At 39.2% G+C, this 15,336-nt stretch overlaps 1 protein-coding gene across 14 annotated transcripts in view; it reads left to right on the forward strand.

Annotated features, from left to right (window-relative positions):
- The window catches only part of ZNF536 (zinc finger protein 536), a 404,507-nt gene that overhangs the window by 256,185 nt on the left and 132,986 nt on the right, over window positions 1-15,336 (forward strand). The gene's annotated exons all lie outside the window — the stretch shown is intronic.

Here is a 15,336-nt window from a genome sequence, read left to right on the forward strand (position 1 = left end):
GGCATGTGCAGGGGACATTTACTGCTTCCATTTATTCAGAGGAGGGAGAGGTTTTTTTTAAAAAAATGACATGGTAACTTGCAAACTTTTCAGTATTTGATTTTATAAAAATTTAAGAAAAACACTGGATGCTTTGCCAAGCCAACCTTGCTTTCTCCTACTTTTTTCTTTATACTGAATTAGGGTATATTAAATTCACACAACACTAACCAAATCAAATGCCAGGTGGATGGAATGCTCCTGTTTGTAGTCAGGAACCTAATATTTGTTCCCTCCTACCCCCCTTTGCCATTTTTGTGACTTGTTTCAGTATGAAACATATAGCTGTGATCTTTGATTATTTTCAGAGGTTAAGTAACTATATTTTCACTGTTCTAACTGGAGGTTGTACAAGTTATGTATTACCTAAATAGAATTATGCCAGTAGGTAATTTTAAGAAAGAAAAAGAAAGCAAGAAACTCTTATTCTTCTTTATCTGAGTTACTAAATTGGAGTTTTTCTTTCTCAGCTCATATAGTCTGTTTGCCAAAAATGAAAAGTTACAATCGTGGGGAGAGTATAACAGCTTTTTATTTGTCTACTATTCTGTAAGCATAGTTCTGGCAGAATAACACTGTAATATGTAATCCCTTTAAAAATCTGTGTCTTTTTCAAAAAGCAGTGTCAGCAAAGGAAGGCAGACCTCTGTTATATTTCCAATCACAAATGGATTGGAGTAATGTTGTTTCACTATACCTTCAAACTAATCAAAAATAAAACTCTCAATCACAGATGAGTGTTCACGACAAGATTTACTTCCTTTCCATTGTTTAGCAGGATAAAATAAACAGTAGCCCAGATTAATAAAGTTAGGACAACTCAAAATTTAGCCCCGGATTCTGTAAATACTTGTGGCCCTTGCTTAACTTTAGCTTCAATGGGACTAAACATGTACTTTATGTTAGGCACATGAGCAAGTGTTTGCAGAAGCTCTGGGCCTCAGTTGGTACATTTATTTTTCCTGATTAACTAAAAGATAACTAGAGAGTTGGAAATGATTCCAGATTGTCAGAAATCACCAAACAGATTTCTGACAATTTGAAAAATACTGGCAGTAGCTTTGGTTATGTGGTTCATAAAGCCCTACTTCCCATTTTCATTTCGATGTGAGGAATATAATTCACCAGTTTCATAGTCATAAATAAAAACAAGACAAAGAAATCATAATTTTAAAAATAGAAAAATTAAAAGACACACCAAACTTTTTCCAGCTCCTCCATTGAGTTGCAGTGTTAAAAATAACATGCATTTTACCCTTTCACACTACCTATAGGAATCTGCTTACCAGCAAGAATCTAGCCACAGGAAAACAATTAACACACACACACCAAAAAAAAACCCAAAAAACAAAAACCCAACCCTAATATTATTGAAATGAGGTAATATTATTTCTGTTAGTTTTTTCCATTTTCAATCAATTCAGTAGGTATATTATGAGTTGCTGAGTTAGAGAGTTTAAAGACTGACTCCCAGGCTCTGCCCAGTGATCCTGCATTTAATTTGAGGCATAAGGAAAAAAAGCAACACAACATAAGCTTGTCTGTTCTATTTTGTAAGCTATTTTGTGTACTAAAAATGCAATGCAAGTCCTCTTTTCTCCCCTCTCCAAAAATAGCATTTTAAAATTCTTAGCTGACATTTCTACTGTGTATTTGCAGAACATGACTAAAATGTTGAATATTTTAATATATTATTTAAAACATCTATATACCTCTTAACAGAAGAGGACCAGGATCAACAAGCCCAGTGGTGATAATTACTTATTTATTTGGTTAGATTAGACACCACCCAGTAACGACTTCTGTCTTGTGTTTTCATTTTCTCTATGACATTTTGTACTGTAAATCGTGCTCCATCTGTGAGTGTTAGCGTGGGGAGTCTCACCTGATGCTTCTGCACTTGCAGATTAATCAGCAGGCACCCTCTGTGAATTTATTTGCTTTAGCCTTCCACTTGGATGAAGACCGCCACCTCAATAATGGGTCATCTCTGTCTTTTTTATTGTCTCAGCAATCAGAAAGCTAGAGGCAGAGACCCAAATCTGTTATCAGGGCATCACTCTTGTGCTTAGGCATGTGCTTTGTATTCTGGGGGCCCATAGAGATTGTACAAAGTTGGCCCCTTTCCACATCTAATGATGTGCAAGTTACCACCATGTGGACATCAGGAATATCCAAGGAGAGAGAGCATTAGGAGGACATTTCTTTGATGCAATCCTTGCACAATTGTTTTTTCCCTGTGTGATTGCTAAGACAAGACTATTGTTCTTTCCAGAGTCAGAACACATTTTTTTCTAATAACTGAAATAAAATAATATCTTTGTCTGAATCAGTTAAGATCACTTTTCCCATTGGCACACTTGTTAAGTTAGATTTCTGGATTCAGGAAAGCAGCTTTGGTTTTCAGAGATTCATAAGGTCATCCTCAACTTTCAGCAGATTTTGCTTTGGAATTATGGCTTTGTGGTTAAAGCACAGGAGTAAGCATCTGAAAATCTAATTTTTATTCCTCACTCTGCCACCATCTTGCTATGTGTCCTTGGCAAGTCACTTAATCTGGCTGTGCCTCAGTTTCCTCATGTAAAAAATGGATATAATGATGATGTGAAGCATAATTCATTCATGCTTGTAAAATGCTTTGGGACACTTGAATGGAAGGCACTACACCAATATAAAGTATTATTATTTTATGTATTATACAGAATATTTACATTTTCCACATCAAGAAGTTTACTTAATAAAATACTTAGACATTTTTAATACTTTCCTTTACTTACCATGGCTGGATGAGGAGCAGAAGAGAGGGAGGTATGACCACATTTTTAATGCAGCTAGAACTATTTTTAAGTGCTCCTGACCTTCTTTAACTTCACCGAATTTAGTATTGGAACCTTGAGTGGATATTTCCATGAGCTGAATTAGATGGTTTCTGATACCTCATATTATTCAGGAATGTGGGCCTGCCTGTACATCTAGCAACTGATTTGTAGCACCCCGTTTAGCTGTGGATAGTATTCATTTCACTTGGGAAAAGTATAAAAAGTTATGATTTTGTGTCATGAAAAGGCTTCTGTCTCTTAAGGTTTACTCAGTCGGAATATCCATATTTTTGCACCTTGAAATCTCTGTTTCCATTTGGATATTGATGGGGGCGTGGTCTGTCCCTATCCTATTACTAAAGGACTAGACAATCAATATTTCTTTCCATTTAGGCCTCATCCATTTCACTACCTACCTTTCCATGTACTTTTAGTTTTCTTGTCATAACATTGTTCTATCTCCTGTTCTGAGTCACTAATTTATACTTGATTTGTACAGGATTTATTTTCTGATATGACCTTGTTTAGTATTTTTTGCTTTGTGTCTTAAGGAATCAGAAAGGGTTGTTTCCCCTCATTCTACTATGGGAGGTACTTTTTATCTCCTTCCTCTGAAACATCAGCGTTGGCTACAGCTGGAGATAGGATACTGGGTGGGATGGGCCAGTGCTCTGAGGTGGTACCAAGCATTCTCTGTCCCTCAGGTGCTTACACCCATCAGACTAGATGATCCCTCCTGGTGTTAAACTCTAACGGGTCGCAATATTGGGGTCGGGAAGGAATTCCCCCCCGGCCAGATTGGTAGTGATGCGGTTTTTTTCATTTTTCTCTGCAGCGTGTATGTGTGGGTCACTTGCCAGGATTATCTGGGTATATCTCACTTAATCATTTCCCTGTCATTCTGGAGGCCTCAGGCACAGGTGCACCTCAGTCCCTCCTATTCTCTGCCTATGGCGCATAACAGACTAGTGTTCTGTGGGCTGGAATACTTTAATCTAATTTTGGTTGTTGGGGTTAGTGTGCAGGTACTGGCAGGTCCGGCTCCAGCATTTTTGCTGCCCCAAGCAGCAAAAAAAAAAAAAAAAAAAAACTTTGCCGCCAAACATGGAGGTGGAGTGATGATGCGGCCGCCGAATTGCTGCCGGCGACCGAAGAAGAGTCGCGTCCCCTCTGCCGAATTGCCGCTAAGCACGAAACGAGCCCTGATGGAGCGGCCACCAAATTCCTGCCACCGCCGAGGGCGGATTGCTGCCCCAGAGCCCGACATCCTGCCTCCCCTTTACATTTGCCGCCCCAGGCACCTGCTTGGTTCGCTGGTGCCTGGAGCCGGCCCTGGGTACTGGGTGGTGTTGGTGCCCTGTGAGGTATAGGAGGTCAGACTAGATGGTCCCTCCTGGTGTTAAACTCTATGACTCTGACAAAAAAAAATCTGTACTTTCCATTTACACTTGGACTGCATTTAAGCTTTCAAAGAACAGCTAGTAGTCTTCCACACTATTGGACAGAGACAGTACTTAGCATCAGTTGGTTGTTTAATGCAATAGTGGTATAGAACTTACACATATCGATGTCAATTCCATGTTCTAATAAATCTAATTCGCTTCCCCAAGCTCTCCTGTTCCACTCCATTTGGTGCTGTGTTCCCTGCACTGGCTCCACCCAATCATCTTTTTTGTCCCTAAGTGAAAATTGGAGAGATCCTTGGTTTTGCATGTAAGCAGTCCTTTTAGGGTCTGATTCTGCAAAATGCTGAGAAACTTCAGCTTCCCTTGAAGTCTGGAGGTACCCCACCCAGGCTTTGTCCCTGAAAGAGCAGAATCTTAGCTTTTCTCCAACAGCGTTAGAGGAAGATAGTTAATGTCTTATTATTATTGCTTTATTGACACATAATTATAGTACATTACCCTGATATTTTAGTAGATGGATTTAGTCAGACTAAATGCCTGTTCCCTCAGGAGTCAAAACCAACAAGATTTTAACCCCAACTAACACCTTCGAAACTCTATAGTGATATAACTAACAAATATAGTACACACAACGGTTGCTTTAATTGTTTTGCTTGTGCTAACTTCAACTTAATCCTTACTGTGGCTCATTTGTAAAATTAAACCCATTTTAGACCGAAACAAAAAAAAATCTGAAAAGTTCCAATGTTTTGGACAGCTGTGAGTAATAAGTTCAGTTTTAGCGCAGGAAACTGTAGTATGCATGTCCATTTGCAATATCTTGTAATGCATTTAATTTAGTGCAAGGTACCACAAAAATTTGCTCGGAGCTGCAGTGTTAAGAGTAACCAGAGACAGAGTATTCTTTTCTTCTTTAGCCACTATAGAAACACATAAAGTATTTATTTTGGCTTCTTTATCAGTTGGAGAGTTTTTGAAACTATTTAATTCACTTTTCAGTCAAGATTTTCCAGACCTGATTCTGATCTCAGAACTCTGGATCTTACATTAGTGTGTCTCTACTGACATTTACTCTTGATTTACACCAGTGTAAGTTAGATCAGAACCTGGACCTTCAGTATTAGGTTTCAGCTGCATTTATGGACGATGCATTGCCATTTGCATGGCAATATCAAACCAAACTCATATGGCTTTCTTCCTTTTTTTAATTAACTGGGAATGCCAGTGATCCAGTGAAGTTTGCGCTGCTGGATAACAGGGCTGGTCTGTGAATAGCATTGTATTTGCCAAATGGTTCGCTAGTCATTTCAGCACAAACAAATGGATGATGTCTGTAAGTCTGCAAACAGTGTTGACATTTAGCCTTGTTTATGTTACTTTCCTTTTGCTGCATATTTTTGGCTTGAAAAGCTACTGTCTGAATCAACAGTGACTTAAGCAGAAGCTAAGGACCCAGTGTTGCATCCCTTATTCTCAGTTAGTGGGACTGCTTGCATGATTAAGGATACCAGGATCAGTCTTATGTTTGTTTGGCTTTTACATTTCATTGTTATATTCATATTATCATTTCATTTTATCATAGTGTGTAACATTAGAACCCAGCTTGGTGGTAAGATGGGCACTAATATTATAATGTTTGATTATGCACACTTTTAATGTCTTAATTTTTTCATACTATGATATCCTCCTCCACCCCATCACCCACCTGCATAGTAGATAATTAACCCCTACAATATCTGATATTGCTGAGAGGTTCTGAGTGCCCCCTATTCCCAGTAGAGGTTAAGGGTATTCAGTGTCTCACTGGATTTGGATCTGAAAGGGAGACAGGTGTTTGCAAAAGGAGGCCTTGTCTACGCTAGGGTATTTGCTCCAGTTTCAGCCATGAGAGGCCGCGTTCAGCAGTGCAAACCCTAGTATAGAAAGCATAGTCACAATAATGATATAAGATTAGAGTTGTATGAATTTACCCTGAGTTTCAACTCCTGAACAGTGTATTTTTATGGTATTAGTAATGCCCAGGTTTAATTTAAATTAGAATTATTGAATATTTTTGGCTATTATTTAAATCTAGAGACTGGAATGAGCCAAAAAGGTTAGAACTGTTCCCAGACTTTCCCGAAGTTTGAAGATATTCTGATCTGGGTTTTGGCTCAGGTTTGTATGTTCTGAGATCTGATATACAGTATCTCCCATAGCTACTCATATACTTGCACTAACAGTTTAAACATCCTTACTTAAGTCAGAACTAAATGTACAAATAATTCCTTATATAAGGCTGACTTTAGTCTGACAGCCATTGTAATTTTATTTTACTGGCTTTCAGAAATAAATAGCCAAATTCTTCTTTGAAATCTGTAAAAAGAAAAGGAGGACTTGTGGCATCTTAGAGACTAACCAATTTATTTGAGCATGAGCTTTCGTGAGCTACAGCTCACTTCATCGGATGCATACCGTGGAAACTGCAGCAGACTTTATATACACACAGAGAATATGAAACAATACCTCCTCCCACCCCACTGTCCTGCTGGTAATAGCTTATCTAAAGTGATCATCAGGTTGGGCCATTTCCAGCACAAATCCAGGTTTTCTCACCCTCCACCCCCCCACACACATTCACTCTCCTGCTGGTGATAGCAGCTGGTGATAGCGCACCATGATGGGCTATCACCAGCAGGAGAGTGAATTTGTGTGGGGGGAGCGGAGGGTGAGAAAACCTGGATTTGTGCTGGAAATGGCCCAACCTGATGATCACTTTAGATAAGCCATTACCAGCAGGACAGTGGGGTGGGAGGAGGTATTGTTTCATATTCTCTGTGTGTATATAAAGTCTGCTGCAGTTTCCACGGTATGCATCCGATGAAGTGAGCTGTAGCTCACGAAAGCTCATGCTCAAATAAATTGGTTAGTCTCTAAGGTGCCACAAGTCCTCCTTTTCTTTTTGCGAATACAGACTAACACAGCTGTTACTCTGAAATTTGAAATCTGTGTAATTTAGAACGTTCTCTCACAGGTGAGGCCTTGTTATTTACAATACTTCGAAGCTGGAATTGCTTTTTTTTATCTGATGTTCCCAGATAATTATAGGACCTAGGATAAATTTAATTGTGTGGTTTGTTAATTATTTCAGCAAAAGAAAAATTTATATACCTATGTTTATTAAACAAATAGTCTTAAGTGAAGGCATTAATATACATATACACAACACACTTACAATGTACAACAAATCATCACAGTAACCTCAAAATAGAGGTTTATAATATGTTTAGTTATTTATATATTTAGTAAGCCTAAGGAATGGATTTTAGTATAAGTGAAAGTTCCCTTAAAATTGTTAAGGTTATTTATTATCACTTCTACTTGAGTTTTTAATGGTCCTATATTTTGTAATGCATTAGCAGGGAGAAAATTACGGTAGTTATCTTTTTTCATATTCTTTAAGCAATATTTCCAGTTTAATATATTGTGCCAGGTTGTCCAATATTAACCAAGAAATGACAGTAAAATTCAATGAACAGCACTCTGACACCCACAATTTAAAACCTGTGATTGAAGCAAAATGTGTAAACTTCTACTGGGTTATCATGTGCTTTGGAATAGAGTATTGTTGGAAGTAATTAGAAAATATATTAAGGTTCCTAGTAATGAAAGCATGTAAGTTTTAATAATTGTTGCTTTCTGAGTAAGTGTCACACTGTATCTTTAAATGTATATGGAGTTACAAGTTAGGTCACTTTTGAATGGAATGTAAAACAATACTAAAAAATGCTTCAATAACTTATCTCAGTGTTGCTAATAAAAAAAAAAAGCTGTTAACCATTAGTGCAGTTTTGAGTCATTTTGTTAATTCAGTCTACAACATAACTCTAAGAAATTGGTTTATCTGTTGGAAGATTAATAGAATCCACCATTTATATGCTTTAAGAGGCAAACTCTACAAAGCAACTTGTTGCATTTTTAATAAATAAACTTAAAGAAAAGGCCAAAATCAATTTTTAAGGGATGAGTTGGCAAGATTTCCCCCTTTATTCATCTGTCATGAGAACAATGCAATGTTTGGTTAAATATATAAACAGTGCATTTACATTTGGCCCTTCCGTGAAATAGGATTTCCAGGGAATGTGGGGCATAATTCTCCTTTTAATTACACTGGTGTGAACTAGGAGTCGTTCCATTGAAGCCAGTGGAATTACTCGAGTATCACAGGGTGTAAGTAAGAAAAAAAATCAGGCTCATGACCTTTATAGATAGATTATAGATAAATTAGTGGGCTGCACCTTTGAGCGGGACTAACTACTGTATTTGTGGCAATTGGGTCCAGTCCTGAAGTTGAAGTCATTGGGAATTTGGCTTCAGTGAGGACTACAGGCCCTTTATGTACAAAGTCTATTGAATACTCTGAGCATACAGGTCTATACCAATCATCCTTCTAATTTAATCTTGTTTTGTCTTTCAGTAGATACCATTAATTAATAAGCATCTCACACTGTGCAGTTTTTTAAAAGTACCTACCTAGCTAGCTAGGTTTGGGTGAATGCAAGCCAACCAAATTGTTTCCCCCACAAAGAGCATGTAGTAAAAGTCTTTAACCAGCCCTGCCACCACAGACTCACAAGAGATCCTATTCAGGATACAAAGACAGCACAGGATGACAAGTAAGCAATAAATGGGCCTGATACTGCAAACACTGGGTATAGTACTCATGTAGTACCAGTGGAATAAATGCTATTACTGCTAGTAGTAGGTATAATGCCTGGTATTAAGTATTGGTAGAACTGGACCCTTAGGAGGATATCTTTTATTTAATACACCACTTAAGACTCACTGGAAGTAAGGGACAAATATAACCAAGCCTTTATATTTTCTTCTCCCAATGGCACATCTTCACTAAAGCTGTCAGTTTTGAATAACATATTGGTGCTTTTTATTTATTCACCAAAACACCATGAGTCAGGACCTGACATTTTAGTGTTCTGAGTTGTACTGAGAAAAATCTGTAGTTGAGCAGTAAGACAATTATACTATTTTGGAACCGCTAGAAATACTACAGCATTTGTGAGACAACTGTAACATTTATCCCTCCTCAGTGTGAGATTGTTCTTCCTTTTATTTGGATCGTACTTCTCAAAAAAAAAAAAAAATGGTATAGGCAATGATGAACCTACTCGACGCCCACAGGGGTATAGTCCTGTGTGATACTACTGGGTGTTACATGCTTAAATTTCTATGCATTGATCTGAGAATGTACTCCTTATTGTCCTATGGGTAATATGACTAAAGAGAAAAATTCTCTGCAATACAATGGAACATTTGTCTGCACATCATAACCTAAGGTCCAGAACATCAAATCTAAAGTTGTAATTATACAGCTGCAGTCACACCACCTTAGTGAAGGCTGTGTCAGCACTTGTATTATTAAAGAAATCCTGTTTTTTCAAGGGTTGATGAGTCATATGTAGAAAAGAAACATTTCTCAGTAAACAATTGTTTTGGCTTTTCCAAAGCGATACTAGGTATGGGCCTTTGTACTAATATTTCCAAGATATGATCATGTTTCTTGGATTATACCACTGACTATCTCTGGAGTTTGTCTAATGCTAAGTTTGAAAGGAACGGTCATTTCCTGTAGCAAGACAGTAGACTACTGGTTAGCTGCTGGGAAGGATTTCAATCCCTGTGTGTTTCCGTTATTGACAAAACATAAACTGGACTGATAAAAGCCAATTTGAGACCTCTCAGGGTGATTAGAGCAACAGTAGCAAGAGTAGAAGATGCCATCCAGTCCACCTCAACTGTAGGATTTAGTATTCTAATGGGGTTCTCAAAAGCAGGGGTTAAAAAGAGAAATTTTCATGAACTTTATCTTCATGATGAACCGGGGGAGCAGAAGCACCAAAAATCATGGTCACAGACCTCACCCATCACTACTGTACTAGCTTGGCTTGGTAGGAGAAGATTTTTGCAGTCTGCCACCATCAGTGTCTATTTGATTTAAATACATGTTCCTGGTCTGGATACTCTTCCCTACAACACTCCTGTTACACTTGTCTGAATTTAACATTCCCTGAAGGTGGATCTTTCATGATTACAGTAACCTTTGATACCTTTTAATTCAGCAGCACACTCACTGGTCATAAATAAACGGGAATAAGTTTATTTACAACCGCATAGTGGAGGAGGAAAATAAGAGCACTCTGCATTATACAAGAAACAAGGTAAAGGAAATATCCTTCACACTAAGAACAAAGATCGCAGACTTCAGATACTTTCCAGACACATGAGAACAGAAGGTAATAGATCAGTAGGCTGGACATCAAACACTGGTTTAAGATTTTCCCCGTAATAAGATTCTGCTGACAGGATCATATGCATTTAAAAATAGGTGTTTCTGAACTTCAACCCCAACCTCAGTGATTTACACTCAGACCCTAACTAACTCCTCACAGCATCCTCACAGTGAAATATAGGGGAATGAGTTTCTTTAAGCAGATCTTCTGTGATCCACAGTGTGTTTCTCTGGTGCATGTTTTTTAGTCGTTCCTGCATGGACCATCCATTGTTTTGTGCTCAGACCAACAGTGGAGTAGAAAATAGAATGCTACGCTGTGGATCAGATGGAAAATTGTCGCTCACTAAAGAGGGGTATATTCTATGAATCTTACAGAAGGTGAAGTGCTCATGCCACTGACCTCCAAAAGGACTTGATCACTCCTCAGCTTTGAAATCCCCCAGGGCTCCAGCTCCCACCGGAGTCTGTTTTACAGCCAAATCCATGATTTTGGATCCTGGGACTGCTCTAACTTGTACCAGTTGCTAACAGCCTCCCATTCCCATTCTGGGCATTACCAGAATGCTCCATCCCTCTGGCAATGCCCTCAGTCCATCTGCTATGCCAAGGCTGTGGCAAGTGGGAGGGCATATTGTTCTATACAACCCAGGGATTCCCCTGCCCAAGGGGAATCATCAGCTGCCTTTGTAGGGCAACTTTACAGACACTTTATGCCACCAGATCAGCACAAAGGGACTTTCATTAGGGCTGAAGATCTAGCACAACTTATGCTGTCATTCCTGTTTAATTCATGTGTTCAATGTTCCCAGCATCCTTTCCTTTTCACTCTCGATGTTATCCTCAATATTCTCTTGGATTCCTGGAACTAGCTGTGACCTTTGGGTGGCTGAAATAATACTTTCAAAGTTCTATGGCCATTAAGCACAACCTGTAGGTTTTCATAGATGATGTATCTGCGGGATGTTTTTATTGGTAGAGAATTCAAATCATGCTATGGTTATAGTTTAAAATTTCAGTTGCCTGCTTTTCATCAGATTTTGTCTATTCTAGATTAATTAGTTCATTCTGCTTTTCTAACACCAAAAAGTTCATTTGATCCAGAACATTTCACATGTATAATAAGGGAAGTTAGGAGAAAACCCAAAACACACAGTAGCTGTGGAGAGATGTGACATTTATCAAAACAGATGCATTAAAAAAGGTTTCTGCATTGAAATGGATAAATTAAAGACCAAAGTCAGACTTACTCCAGGACCCTCTCCAATACACAGCTGCCATGTATATGGATTTATGAACCCTAGGACAGGGGACCATGTAAGTCTTATTTGGGTTTTATTTAATGTGACCATTTGTATGACTAACCATTTTCTCATCTCTGTGCTTTGTTTGGTTTTTAAATCCCTTTACATCTCCCCTGGCAAATTGGTTGCTGGTTGAATGCGCCAGATTCTGTCCTTGAGACTGAAGTCCGCGATTATTCCACTGGACAGGTGGAACAATGGCAACAGCAGTTCAAGCTTCCCTATGCTGCCCACTAATATGCCTCACACCTGACCTTGAGGGGACCACAGCTAGAGGGAGATGATCGTTCAGACTTCCATTACCATTTAATCCTTGACCTCTCTGTTGAGAACAGGAAGAAGGGAGACAATTTTTGCCAACTATTGTGCATGCTTGTTTTTTCTGAGGACATCTATGCACCTGCCACCAAACTCATTACACGTGGGCTGTCAAGCAGCCATCAGATGGCAACACCCATAGGTCACAGCACAGGATTCAAGCTGGCAACATAGAGGTGAAAGGCTCTATATCCCATTACCAATCCCCTATGGAGAGAGCAGTTTGAAAACGAAAGGGCTTATTGGGTTTGTTCACTAATCGTTATATAACTGTACATTGGGAAGAAAAAAATTAACATAGAGAAGCTTTCCCAAAGGATAGAGGTGGGAATCCTATTAACATGACGGCTCCCTCTTTATTTGCAGAAATGATTGACAGCAGGATAAGGTCAGAACATGAAAACCAAACCATGGGGAATAGGAAGGGGGGTCCAATCAGCTGAATAAAAAACTGAGTGGTGGTGCTGGGGAAGGAGAGAACTGGTGCACCCACTAGAAAAATCCTCCCCCTCTGTTCCCCTACTGTTTGTGTGGGGAAAATGCTGCAGCTTAATCAGAATTATTTACAAGATAATGGTCCATTGTTTGTAATAAGACAGATGCTGTCTGTGGGAATTTGGTGTTTTATGCTTTATGCATTACAGTCCCATTGCTGCGTGCAGATGGGATCACAGCAGTATTGTTATCCCCTTTTTGGAAGTTTAGAGGATCCTTTTAATAATGGGGGGATCCTTAAATAGAGAAAGAAAGAGATCTCATGTCCAGACTGGAGATTTCTGTTATAGATGATTTGATTGCTTGAGTGATTTATGGGAGAGGAAGAGGGAGGAAAGAAAGAAGCATTTGGCTTTGCACTTAGAAGTGGGGATGAGGAGTGATTGGACTAACTTCTAATTGGTTGGTCTTAACATTTCAGTTGCATGTAAGCAAGGGTCTTATGTACCCCTCATATTGCTATGGTATGATTTCTGGTGGGTCAAGTCAATTCTTTCTCCTGTTCTCCAGAGAACCCTTTGACTAAATGGTGATATGATTTGTGTATAGCAGGATCAGCACAAACACCTAATCAATGTGGGGATGCCCTCTGAATAATGGTCTGTTTCTGTTGGTGTTTTGGGAGATCATAACTGGCCATCATGGTTAGGTGGCAGCTTCTGGTGTTTTCCTAGTTTTAACTCCATATCAAGAGTTCAGCACACCTACCAGTTCAAGTTTACCTACAATCTGCCTCTTGCTTCTCTATACTGTAGAGCACACAAAAGTATTCATGATGCCAGCAAACCTGTGGGAATCAATGGGAAACCCAGGTTTTCACTGGATTTATGAAAAACAAAAGAAAACAAATGTGTTTGGTTTCAGCTCCAAATTTGAGAGTTTAATGCTGGCAGAAAGCATTTCTTTCATAACCCACCCTCTCTTGCCCAACTAGAAAATTGGACCCAGAAACCTAGATTTAAGGAAAACACAAAATAAATATCCTATGTCTGGGGGAACCTTGTGCCTCAGTATTGAGCCATGCTAGCGACTATGTAGCTAATCTAAGGCTGTTGCTCCTTGTCTAGTATGGGCTTGATCCAAAACCCACTGAGGTCACTACAAAGACTCCCATGCAGATGTCGGTGGGCTTTTGCTTGGGTCCTGCAAGCCTTAGTGTGCATGCACACGCTCCCTTTCTCAACAAATTGTCTTTATGAAATAGCTCACATGTGGTCTCTACTCAGAGGAGACTTGGTGGGTGGCGGGAGGGAGACAATTTGAGGCTAATTGAAAAGTGCATTTTGAGAGATGGTTTTTCACTTTTGTAAATTTGTTTTATTCATTTATTAGTGCAAATTAGTACACAGGGTTCACTTTTTTTAAGATCGGGAATATAAATTTTGGGGACAGCAAAAACTGAATTTCTGAAAACGGAAATCTTGGGAGATGAAATACCATTTGCGGCTGCCCTTACAGAGCATGCAAGTCCCACATAAGAGCTTCTAAACTCTGAGAGTCATATAACTCCTGTTGAAGGAACTTAGGCGCTCTAGTGGTAAGGTTGGAAAATGTGGATTTCTGCAACACAGAATTCCACACTGAACTCTTTATACAACCCAATTCTTTTCAGAACTTCTTAAACAAAAGAGAATGAGCAAAGAGCTGTGTATGTGAGAGTCTGCTGAGAAATTATGATGTCCCAGAAAGTCCACAGAGGGTAATTTGATCCTCTATCTCAGGCATTGCCACACTAATTAGTTGTAAGGTAAAATAGAAGCAAATGGCTATGTGTTTGATGTCAAATATTTAAGCTATATTCCCATCATACTAAATAATCAAAATTGTGCCCTCCTGATCTACATTTGGATCTTTGAGTTTCCATAGAGAAGGCAGGAGGCCAGGGTGGAAAATGGAGCATTCATGGCATTGTATATCCATCTCTTTTGATTATCCTGTGTGATACACATCTGATGAGGCTCCATGAGAAGTGAGATCCATGTGGCTAGGATGGGAAGTAATGGAGCAGGAGAAATACTGTCTTTATGGCTCTGCTTCCTCCTCTGTGCCTGGATTTCCATGCAAAAATCTGTTAAGGAGGTAATACAGCTAGCAGCTCTGTTACCTCCCCGTGGGTTTCCGTTGTGGCTGCAACTGATCCACCAAAGGAAAGCTGACTATGGGCAGGAGCCACCTTGCCGGAGAAAGAGGGGCCTGTTCTGGCTTTGCATAAAGCTCTTCAGTTCCACAGAGATCACCAGACCTGCAGATTTGGGATAGGATGCAGTATTGCTGTTCCACAGCCCCTTAAGCCCCCCCTACCAAAGGGAATAGTGCTGGGAAAATTCCCCCCCTGCTGTTTCCCTCGCATGAGCTTCTCCATTAATTGGATGATCTGAGCCTTAATTAAGCTAAAGTTAAGGTTGGGCAGATATAACACCCCATGCAAAGCCCATTAGAGTCAGGGGGAAAGCTTTGGATCAGGCCTACATTCCTCACAGAAAAATAACCTCATCAGAACACTGTAATTACAAACTCTAAAAGTTTAATATCAGAAAATTTGGAGTTGTGGTTCCGCAAACCTATTCTGAACATATTTGTGCAATCTTAACTCTAAATTTCCTGACTTGTAAACGTTTAAAACTGATGTTCTAGTAAATATTCTGTCTGTCTGGTTCTAGACTGGCTAA

Source organism: Lepidochelys kempii, chromosome 12 (assembly GCF_965140265.1).
Source record: "Lepidochelys kempii isolate rLepKem1 chromosome 12, rLepKem1.hap2, whole genome shotgun sequence".
Classification (NCBI taxonomy): Eukaryota; Metazoa; Chordata; order Testudines; family Cheloniidae; genus Lepidochelys; species Lepidochelys kempii.